Below are 12,180 nucleotides of genomic sequence, written 5' to 3' on the forward strand. Positions count from 1 at the left end.
GCACAATAGACATTATAGTATTGGCGAATGGTAAATGTTCAGTTCTTGTTGAAATTATGAGAATAATACAATAAGATAGTTGCAATTTCTACAATTGGAACCGATGGGGAAATATTCTTGCAATAATAACAAACAATAGAAAATTTCTTCAGCTCAAAGTAAGTTTGATACAACACACAACAAGCCATGACGGTGTTAAAAACGCAGTAACACGTGCTTTAGAAAGTATCTAACTCATTGTTTGTACTTTGCGAAGGCGACTAGGACATACAGAAATAACTATACGTCATGACCGACGCCTACGTCGTAGCGCGGATGTAACCGTAACGCAAAGCATATCCTAATTCTCGAATACTGACCAACTTCGACTAGTGAACACGACTTCTTAAGCTGTGATTAGTGTCATCATAGCCTCCTAATAATATCATTCCGATTTCAAGAAATGTCAAACCCGATGAAAGGGTGGAACTGAATGACAAGAAAAAAAAACATCGATACATTCATTCGACGTGGCAGGATGCAAAAAGCTAAATGGAACGTGGGCATAATAGGGCATTGATTATTTGATAGAATTTCAGCATAGACAAGATCTGGCAAAGGCCTATTTTGGAAACAGTTATTCTATCTAAAAATCACAGCCTCTCATGTCGTAGGCTTAAGCATCATTTTCTCTCAGACTATAAATTTAAGCAGAAATCATAAATTAAAAATAAGGCAGACCTTTTATTACTCGTTTCGAATCATTGCCTCAGGGTTATCTTCAAGGTTTAGAAATGAATTAGTTGTCATTTGGGGGCCGTAAACATTTTGAAACGCCGACCTCGGCTGCCCTAACCACTAGACGTGAATCTATGGCACAAACTTGCAGTTTACAACAAGAGTCTGTTTTCACCTGTGTCTAACCATGTGCCACAAAATAATGTATCAATTAAATAAATAAACGAAACTGTGTTTAGTCACCACCAAGGCATATCGTGATGACGTTCTGTACTAGTACAGACGGCGTGTCTTGAAATCATCTTAGCCTCTTTTATTCAGAACAATGATAGCGACCCGGTAAAAATCACTGAATCGTTGAACGGTGATTTGATGTTAAAAAAGGCTCTTTGTGTTTCCGCTTGCAAACAATATCATTGAGCAAATAGCTTAAGTTACGGCATCGCATAATTATGAATTAGGCGTCCTGCCCGACCGTAGCGCCATGGCAATCGTATTCAGCGCGTAAAACTTTTCTATTTATTTTGTCGTAGCAGAAATTCTGCTGCGAAATGTTATCTACTCTTTAGGTTTGTGGAAGGATGAAGGTTCGGAGATGTGATTTATCATCAATCATACTTGGCCTACGTCGTCCTTACGTAGGTTATTGTTAATATATGCCTTGATCTCACAGATATTTAGACAAGACATAATCTTTCTCTAGGGACCTACTGTATACATGTTTAGCTGTCATAGCCAAAAAATTTTGTATGTATGAATAAACTGACCTAAACGAAGGTAAGTGACGAACCTCGGCATACTTTTTTACGAACTTCAAATAGTGTGAGAAATTCAGTTTAAATGGATGTGTGAAACATTCCTTTCCTTTAAACTATGACGACTTACCGTCTATTCGCTTTTTTGAGGCCCTTTATTCTATAGGGATTCGTACATACTGCGCTGTTGCACGAATGACTGAATCTGCCTAAACAATGGTCATCTATGTAGCGACCAGTAACATAGCTAATCAAAAGAAGCACAAAGGGGCATTTTTTCTATACAGCGTCGGCAGATCGATAACTGGCCCATACAAATCCTCTCATGGATTATGTTATTATTGCACGCTGTCGATATAAAACTATGGAGGGCTAATTCCCATTGTAATTGAAACAACGAAAGTACAGGGCTTGTGCAGTACTGAAAAAGTAAGAACACAGTTAAGAATGTGACTCGCGAGTTCGAGTAAAGCGTTTCTCGAAAAATAATACAAGTTACCTGATGATTCTTCTGAGGTTAAGAACAAGCAGCTTCGATTGAACAGTTACAGCGCTTGTAGCACAGAGAAGCCACGAGGCCACTGGCTCAATTTATATTAGTTGAAATTATCGGACGTCGTCCTATTTCTCTACCCTGTTTCAAACAACAAGTTATATCTCAATAGAGATATACCAAGACCGAATGTTTAGTACTGTTGCATAAAGGCTCCACTCTGCCTATCGCTCAGCCATGATAATGAGAGTTATATATCTTTTGAAGACTGTATCATCCAATATGTCTTTAATCTTCACTTTGATTTTTTTGCAAGCATTTTAATTAGTGATACAAATTTTCGCAGAGTCCTGAGCCATAGTTGCTAAGCTCCAGCTAGACAAATGGACCTAACCTAAGACTGCAATGTACCGCCAAATACTTATTTAACCAAAGATGAACCGGCAACATTACGCTTAACCGAGCAATCGGTTGAAGTTTGTGATCAGCTGGACGGTACAAGTACGCTAGTTAACTAGTAAACATAGTCCGGTTAAAATTAGACCACTAAAAGACGTAGAGGCTTTTAGAGATATTTCAAGCTTCTAAGTTATATAGGCAAGTGTTCTTCCGGTTCAGAGTAGCTTTCCATTTACGTTTAGGCAAGTCAATAAGCTTTTGTTATTTGTTTTTTTTTTGCCAAATGGCCAACATATTGGAAAATCTTCTCTTTCGATTTCGTCAACATTTCATAGTGACTTTAGGTTCGATAAATACATATTTCTAGAGACAAAAGCTAATTAGCCCAGTTATATTTATTACGCTTTCTAATACCTTTATAGCTTCGATGCATAGACATATATGATAATTATTTGCCTTCTAGACAAACCTTAGCCAATCCTCGGCGAACTCAAAGAGCTTAGTAGAAGAGCGTTCTTTTGAGCACAAGATGCCACCACGCACCACTTTTCATTACTATTTTGAACTATATCGTCTTTACCGCATATGTAACATTTACACATGCTTATCTCGACGGACTTTTTGTTTTTAGTAAAACGCGAACAACGAGGAAAGAGAAAATGTCGCGGTTATAATAGCAAACACGTCTTTTAGGCCTGACCTCTGGCCATCCGAACAAATCAATCATGAGGCGAAGTAAATGAGCACGCACAAAACTAAGCAAGCTAAGTAATAAACATCGACGGTAAGAAGTGACTGACAAGGATAATTAAATCGTAGCACTTTATAGACCCTAGAGCACTTCAATAATGGCGCCGTCGAAAGCAAATTGATCTCGAAATTTTGAAGCCTCGAAGGCATCGATCGGACAGCAGTCTATCATGGCTCTGTCTGCGTTCATACTAACTGGTTTTCAAATTCGTGGGGTCGGCTTAGTTTAATTAGACAAAAAGTTACCATTGAATTAACGTATTTACGTACGTAGCTTAGATTCTTTTTGAAATACAATGGTTAGTGGTACTGTTTTCAAACTATACTGGGTTTCGCACCATAAGGCAGGCCTTAAAGTCTAGGTGAGAGGTAGTATGAATGTTATTGTTGTGTGTTATAATGGGACGTGGCATTGACTAGACGAAAATAACGGATAGTGTAGGCGGCCAAAGCCCACACGAACAGCGTCAGAGCTAAAAATGCAGCCTGAAATGTTGTGCTTTTGTCGGTATAAAGGGGTGACCAATGTCCTATATATTTGTAAATAAAATACAAGTATACGTGAGCTGCTTTTCTTTGTGTTAGAACTCGTCAACACAGGTAGTTATATCACACCATGGTACTACACATAAAATTGATAAATAAACAAATAGAATTAATTTTCAGATATCGCTGGCAAAAAATTACGTGCTGAAATGCACATCATTCATATACATATACACGTATATTTTGTTGATGCTCTGATAAATTTTGTAAATATAGCGTTTCTATTATAACTAAAATGAGTGGTCGATTGAGCGATGGCTGACTGCATCGCTACCGCAAACACAATTGTTTTTTCGTACGCCTTTTACCAAATGTTCTCCAGTTTATAAGTTGCACGATATTAACAAAGAAGAACTTGTTCAGTTCCGTACTCATATACAGTAGCCGGCCATTTGATCGATGTCAATTGTATTATGTGTATTACATATAATTTCATTTATCTTCTACCTTATTCAAACTATATAGCGGGTCATGGCTTAAAAAAACTATAATTATATGTCAACTTGCTCGAAATGTAAACGGTCGATAGAAAAAAGGGTCGTCGTTTCGTCTACGCTTACGTGGTTCATCTGCTTAGTCATTTTCTCGAGCTGCACTTCATCCTGCAGCTGTGTGTCACCAAAAAGAGGTCGACTACTTCACAACTTGGCTTATATTTTTGTCACATTTACAAACGGAATCTATTTTGCCATCGACAGATTACGGTATAGTTACCTTCTCTCTATGATCTCTGTTTACATGATCTAACTAAAGAGACTACTGATGGGTGAAAAGTTGGTACTCGAAGACATTTCTCCGAAGCACAACGCTACCGATTCGATATGTCACAACATGGATTCGCTAGAAGACCTAGGAGGGCGGATACTAGGGCCAAATGTTACGCCAGAAAATGACACTGAAGAAAAGCGTTAAGTTTTGTTGTATCGCTATAATAAGCTCAATCATACTGGAGTGCTGCCAAGAAGCCTTCTGTTGGCGTGGGGTTGTTGTTTGCAATGAAGGCTGTACCAATAGAAGTAGCAGATGCTATAATTGAACTATTCGATTATGTTGGATATCGGATATGAAATAAGAAGCGTAGACTTAGTACGGAAACAATATTGCTGATCACCAAAAAAAAATTACGGATCTATCGAACGAATGGCATTTAGATAAATGCCGATTACAGTTCGACCTGTATAAATGGATGTTATCGAAGGATAACTGTAGCCTCGTTTTCCATCCTTTTTATATTTTCTCTTTTTCAGGAGTCGCTGCTAGCGGAAATCTTTTATGCACATTCCAGCCAAGTAGTGCATCGTGCCCGCGTCGAGCCGTCAGCTACTTTGCCTTATCGTTACGCGTTTACTTACGTTTCTTGTCAGTTTCCTAATGATTTTGATTGTATTCGCTTTGTTCAGCTGCCACCTTTCATGCCATCCTTGCAGCGTTTGTTCCAAGTTCCTTGTTCATAAAGCTACTGTCCAAATACCTTTTTTCTTTCATGCACTAGGGAATGCCTTTTTAGCAATAACTGTTAAGGAAATAGTCATCAAGTAATCAAGGGGAATAGTTCTAAAATCTCTGTTTAACCAACTCTTTTTCCAGGCTATCTTCTTGCATATTACTTTACTGCGTAATACTTTCCACCACTGGGGTTAATGCTCTACACAGTCCAACATTCGTTTTGCCATTCGTTTAAAATTGTTTTCATTATTTTTTTTCAGCAGCTGGTTTGGAGTGTCACACTTTGCGTTCTACGATTGGACCAGGGTTGAATCTATTTGATGTGACCCAAGTGTGGGGTCCGACATCAACGGTCGGCCTTGGTTGGTCCGTTGAGACCACTGATTGGTAATGCTCAACTCCTCCTTCATACATCACTCCGTGCGAGTACGGATCTTCTTTTCATGGTACTACCTTTTGGTAGGAGGATGTGGTACACGCCATTGAACTAACTGGCCAAAATCATCTGGTTGGAGCTCTCACCACGCCAGACGGGCTAGGGGCGGAACGTAAAACTGCGTACTCGCTCACCTTGTGAAGTAGCATCGTCTTTCGCGACTGTAAATCTATCTTCGCTAGTCTTATGTTTTCTTTAATTATTCATTTGGCAAGCATACGGCCACTTTCTAACGATGCCTGGATAAACAGATATGCCGTGCAAAGCCTTGGAGGCCATCTGCTGGTGAGACCGTGATGTCTACTCACGTGTACGTAATCCAGTGCAGAGCAGACTGACAGCGTGTGAAAGGCGTCATTCTCTGCCTAGTCAACAGAGATTATAAATTTCCAAACGGGCTTTTCCCACTCTGAGTAGGTATGTACGCCTGAAAGATACTGTGTTTGACGAAAAATTGTGTCAAGAAAAAGGAAAGCTTGCCTCCGGGTATTTCTGGCCAAGTCTTAATATAAAATCTCATATTTTTGGTACTAGATCCGGCAAATCGGTTTGCAAAGCGACCCTTTCTCGTTGGTATTTTTTTTTTATTAAATCATCCCTTATATCCTCTATAGGGTCTTCTTATACCTTTGGTTTTTCTCTCGCTTCAACATCGTACACGATTGTTTTCGCTAGGGCCAAAGCCGCCTTCATGCTGTCCGTTCGCTATGCTCAAGTTTACTTTAGCGGAAGGATTTCCCTAAGCCTTCCATGAAAACGGTTCACCACGAATTTTGAACATTTGTGTCTTTGAAAATAGAGTGTTGAAGTTTAGTCTTTAAGAGTATCTGTTAGCCAATTATCCTTGGTTAGTTCAGTAGTTAGTCCCTTGCCTATAAGCGTCGCCAGCCTGGAACGAATATTCGTTAGTAATGTAGTTTCAGCTGTAGATCAGTCTAATTCCGTTCGGCGTTGAACTTCAGTTGTACTTCTTTTGTCCTTATCGTTAGCACCCCTAAGACTACCTAGTTCAAAGTTAAATGCGCTAATTTCTTTCTCAACCACCTTTCACTTCAAGTGTACATACCTACTTTGTTCAGGTTATCACTATTATTATTAATTATTCTTATTTTTTTTGTTATTTATTACTAAGTTATTACTAAGCTCCGTTAGCAGCTTCCGGTACTGCCAGCTAGATCAATCCTATGGCTCTGACGCCTTCGGCCTTCGACGCATCATGTAGTAGCGTTTTAAAAAGACCTTCACTATTCTTGTTCAGTGACGTCAAGCCTCTCGTCCGACCTTTTTTCGTTCCAGCTTGCCCAGTTGCTTTTCCCATGTTTTTTTTTCCATGGGAATCAATCCATACTCGTTTCTGAATTGCCCTGACTTCCTAAAAAATTAACTTTTCCACCCCTTGTGGTTGTTTTGGCGTGCGCATATTTATTATTTTTATTAGTTCTCTCATTTTTATTCACGCCGGTTGATTGGGTTTCAGCATATTAACTGCTTCTTGAGATCATCAGTGGTGCTCTGTTACCGTGTGTGATCCACGAATTCAGCTAAAAACAGCGGTATCACAATTATATGGCGACCCACAACCTGAAAACCTGCTGTCGTCCTGGGTTCTTGCGGTTTGCCCCTTTGTATCTCCTGGATATCGAAGATTCGTCACCCAAATCAACGTTTCGAGCTCCAGGTCTACAAACGTAAGTCAATTGCAAGTCGAACTGGGAGTGACATTTATCTAAATGTCTCCATGCGCAGTGCCTTGCAAAATCAACATAGGGTCAAGGTTGGTTATCTGTATGGCCGGTGTCATACGCTAGAAGGAAATCGCATAAGTACGCCCAAATTTTATTACTGCACTGAGTTCTTCGGAGTTTTTTTTAAACCTAACTCTCATGTGCTGTTGTTGATTTCGAATGTGATGGCACCTACGGTCGATGGGGTTTATTTCTTCCGTTTTTTCGGCCTTTTCTCCTCATATCATCTAAAGCTTGGGTTCCTTTTCCACGCAGTCTGTGTGGCTTTTCCGAGCCAGAAATAATGCTGTAAACCCGAAGAATACTAAAGTCACTGTTTAATCCGCGGTACACTCTCTGTGCAAAAAGAGCAAAGGAAAAGCCGTAAATATTCCTCGGACCGGCTTCCTGTATAGCAAGTATAAGATCTTATGGTTTTTATGAAAGACGATTCTAAATGCATGCCACCTCTCTTAAAGCAATGTAGGGCTTTCTTCCCGGCGGTTACTTCTGGTCCACCAGTATCATACTAAACCTGTATTCCACCTCTCTTAAGTTTCACTCTTTAACAGCTCGACTTTGCATTGACAAATATAAGGACATATGGACAGGAGTGCAATTCTTTGCCACTTCTTACGGGCTTTGTCCATTACGGTAAAATTTCCTTCATCTATATTTTGTTTTTCAAAACGTCTACATCCCTTTACTTGCTTGCGTTACCTTCCGTGTAGTGTTCACCTTGATAGGGTTTACAATGATTGTCGTTTCTTACTATTCTGGATACGAAGCAGGTAAAGGATCGGAAATCTTTGAACCATTCGGCGGAACTGTACCTCACAACACTCAAGTACGCTCAAGCAGCTCAACTGAACCCCTTACGAACAGTGCTGAGGTACTGAAGTGCAGCTGAAATCTCGGCGACTTCGCTGTAGTCGGCGCGTCATATCCGACGCAGCAAACTGCTACTGGAAAAAAATCAATCCAACCCTTGACACTGCTGCTTTATTTAAATAAACATCGCAAAGATGACGCAAGTATGGCTTAGCGTCAGCACCTGATGTTCTCATGGCCTATCATCAACCCATTCGGTAAACCTAGGCAGTTTTATATATACGATAACATAAAGATGATAAATACCCACGTTCTTCATTTGATATTTGATTTAAATTTCTCTCATGTTAATCACACGCATTGAATGTTGCAAACATATGCACTCATCCACTAAATGTGTTTACCGTCTAAAACTTTTCGGTGCACAAGCAATTCGGCTTGCGCTACTAATGTCTGTTATTAAGTAGATGTTACCTTTCATAAGACGGACAAGGCTAGTTCTGCTAAAACGATGAGCACACGATATCCGTTGTGGAAAAACTACTATGCGAAATTTTCGGTTTGTCAGATTATTTTATTCACTGTTTGTACGAAAAAAGCTGCGGTCTTTTCTTCCTAATTTATGTCTTGGGTCTGTTGAACGGGATTGTCGTCTTAACGGGGATACTGTCAATTTTTAATGAGGGTAAACTAAAAAACTTTAGTGCCCTTACGAAAAAAAAAACACGAAATAGAGACCATCAGTCTGACAGATATGCCACAGACTTATGTTTGTATTTGGTAAACATGTTTGTATCACTATTATAGATAACTGTAAGCAATGGCAACGAAAAAAACGATAGATTATAAATGTCGGACCAAAAAAACAGTGTCTGCCCTCATCGTGCGGCTGATTTCGCCCAGTAAAAAATCATCATATGGTATCCTTCCCCGTATGAAACTCAACGAAACCTAATATTAATTATATCGTATTGATTCAGCAACTTCCTATCGTTGCAACCTTGGACTCAAAAATTCCTATACTACTATATAGGAATTCAGCGTAGTATAACTAAACTCTAGCTTACGATTGTTTGGACAACTTTGCCGTCATTCTTGCTATAGTGTGACCATCTGTTAAGTACGTACGTACATACGTATAACTATATACCTAGAATCGCTAATTTTGACCTTAGAAAACGCGATTAGTGAGTCTTCAAAAAATCATCATCGTGAAGTTTTTGTTTACTCTCTGTTGAGTTTTAGCGCGAGTCGACTACCAAACCTCAGCTCGAGCTTACCCCTAAGCTTGGGTCCGAGTCTGCAAGGAACTAGTTCTACAAGAACTAGAGCCTGTTATTGAAGCTTAACTCTAGCATACAACGGAACTGGTGTATGAACCCAGTACTACTAAGCTCTAGTAACACTGAACATCCCCATGGCCAGCTATTATTTGCGTCAAGTAATAAAAAATTTCTTCCTCTAAGTCGATCCAACCATTTTTGGGTGTCCTCTACTAGATCCTGTAATTTAGACACCAATCGGCCGGCCCGTATAGAAGACTATCACGCCTGCCAGCTGTCCGGAATTAATTTCCGTTCGTTTCTTTTTGAGCCAGTAAGTACATTTTCCCATTTCCCTTCATTCCCTTTTCCGGATACTATGAGTGCGTCTCAGCAGAAGACCAATAGTGTGCGCATTCTTACTATCCTATACGACTGTGTGATGCACAGCGCTGCTGTCTTTTGACCGTTATGTTGTTCCTTCCCAGTTTTAAAATCCACAGACCTCCTTAGCTAAACTGAGGCACCGAAAAGAGCTACTGACTCTACGACGAACACGAGAAGTCCGAACTTGCCGATTCCTCTAGGACTGTTTTGACATGAGGTTCTCTTTTGATACACCAGATACATCCAGACTCCTAGATACCTTGTCTTATATACAGCCTTATCATTTCGATCCATTAACAAAGAGTTTTTCAGCCTGTCATTGCTTCCCTTATGTAGTGATCCGTACTATCTACCCAAGGTCTCAAATTATTCCATGATTAACCTGTTTCTCTGGCTGAGCTCTAGAATGTTCCTCTGTAGTCTTCCACTGCTACACCAAAAAATATTTTATTTTTGTCCCAGGATATCTTATCTTTTCTTAAGTTCTGTAATAGCAGCTTTTATTGAACTCTGCGTGTTTCCATGTTGTTTTCGTAGATTCTTAAGGAGCTTGAGTGCATCGTTTATTCTTTCAAAAGCTTCATCAAAGTTTTTCGGCGGGTCAGCTATCAAAACCCTTAAGGACTCCATCTTGTTTTGCTTTCTCGGCTTCTTTCCTTCTGGGATCTGCAGAAATATGCTCAGAGTTTACGGAGATCCCAAAGCTGTTTCCTTCCTTGCTAACTTTCCCCTTCTCGTGCGTAGCTGTGCTCGCTCTGCTCTTCTCTTATGGTATCTGACTCGCTATCCAAGTCTACTTTTATGGCGTTTTTTGTGCTATTTCCTGCAACCTCCTAGGAAGTGCGAGCAGCCCATGTAAATAGTACATGAATTTCTGGCCCTGCACGCCTTTCAGCTTTCGGGGGCTCACCTTAACCCTCACGACAAGCGCCATGCACCGGGGACCTTAATATCGATCCCCTCCTTCTGTAGGAGTCCACCCTGCAGTTTTCCGCTAAGCTTCTATTAAGAAAAAAGTCGGATACTCCCTAATCAAAGCATCTCTAAGGAGAAAAGTTCCGTCGTCAGCAGACGTTAGCCTGGCAAGTTGCCCATGGTACGAGGATTTTAAGAGCTGATCGTTTATACAACTTCCGTCTTGTGCACGAGGTGCACTGCTAAAAAGTTAAGAGCTATCGTGTGATCCTAGAGGACTTGGCGGCAATTTCAATGTAGGCTTTTTATAAGCATGCACAAGGGCGTATATTAGAAGTCAGGTTGCGTGGAAAGTCGCCCGAGGTATCGAAATAACGGGGTGAAACCGAAGAGCTAGCTGGTACGTAGACTTACGTACACATTATTAGTATCGACGTTCCGTTGAAAGTTCGGACAAACGAAGTGCGTCAAACTCACTTAAGAAGTTGTCTAACAATCCAGCACCACAAGAGTTCACCTCGACGGCCAAGATGCTATTTTGATATACCTACATAATTACGACGGAGCCTCAACTAAAGCCCACCGATGACTCTCACAGCGAGCTTATCATAGCGCCTTAGCCCAAGCTGCAGCCAGCTCCTCAGCCGTGCGACAAAGGGTGAAGCAGCAAGGGACCGTTTATTGTACTAAGTTTTCAAACCCCTAAGTATTCTCATTACTTTAATATTATTCCCGTACCTTTGTTCATATTCTGTTTCTATTTTCAGAATCCGAATTTACAAATATCGTAGCTAAAGATGTCAAGAGGCTTTTAGTTTACGAAAATAAGCCAACCGGAGCATTTTTATATTACCTTGAAAATGTTTACACCTGATTGTAAAAATCAACTGGGCAATTGCTTTTATCTATGCTTAGCACGAGTTTTTTGATCCCACGGGCCACTTAATAAAACCAGTGCAAAAAAATGTTTTTTTTTTCACTATTCACGTTTCCTGTTCGAACCTTTAGATCTTGAATGACAGGTTTGCTGAAGCTGTCATAATAGTATCGTTATAGATTGATTTCTCTTGTCATCCTACACATTTGCTGCTGAATACTGTGTAATTTCCAAACCTTTATGTTCCGGGCTTTAAGACCGATATTGCCGTTAGGCATTTCATCAGACGGCTAAAAAAATCAGAATTTTATGAATCAGTCAGTCAATCAGTCTTAGCAACATTCACTGAGATTACATGCATTCATTTAACCTACTCTGTAATGTTGTACCCTACGTAGGCAAATAAAAAGAGGTTATGGAAAAAAAAAAAGAGAAGTTACATTTCTCTACACCCAATTCTGCTTCTGGGGCTGTTCTTATAAACATCAACAATTTATGAACACAGCTCGTATTGGAAAAAACAATCTAGATTCCTAATGGTGCACTGACATAATTAATGGTGTATTAACAAAACACCGATGATATTCCATTGTTCGTACCCTTGTTGAGACTTAAACAAATCATCTGAAAGATGGCCCATAT

General features: G+C 40.0%; 1 long non-coding RNA gene across 1 annotated transcript; it reads left to right on the forward strand.

Moving 5' to 3' along the window:
* The first annotated feature begins 101 nt into the window (after window positions 1–101).
* Window positions 102–5,953, forward strand: LOC147751877 (uncharacterized). Its single transcript, XR_015315673.1, has 3 exons — window positions 102–158; window positions 4,908–5,019; window positions 5,370–5,953. It is a non-coding gene; the product is annotated as an uncharacterized LOC147751877 (long non-coding RNA).
* The last annotated feature ends 6,227 nt before the right edge of the window (window positions 5,954–12,180 follow it).

Source organism: Varroa jacobsoni, unplaced genomic scaffold (assembly GCF_002532875.2).
Source record: "Varroa jacobsoni isolate VJ856 unplaced genomic scaffold, vjacob_1.0 contig01942, whole genome shotgun sequence".
In the NCBI taxonomy this organism is placed as follows: domain Eukaryota; kingdom Metazoa; phylum Arthropoda; class Arachnida; order Mesostigmata; family Varroidae; genus Varroa; species Varroa jacobsoni.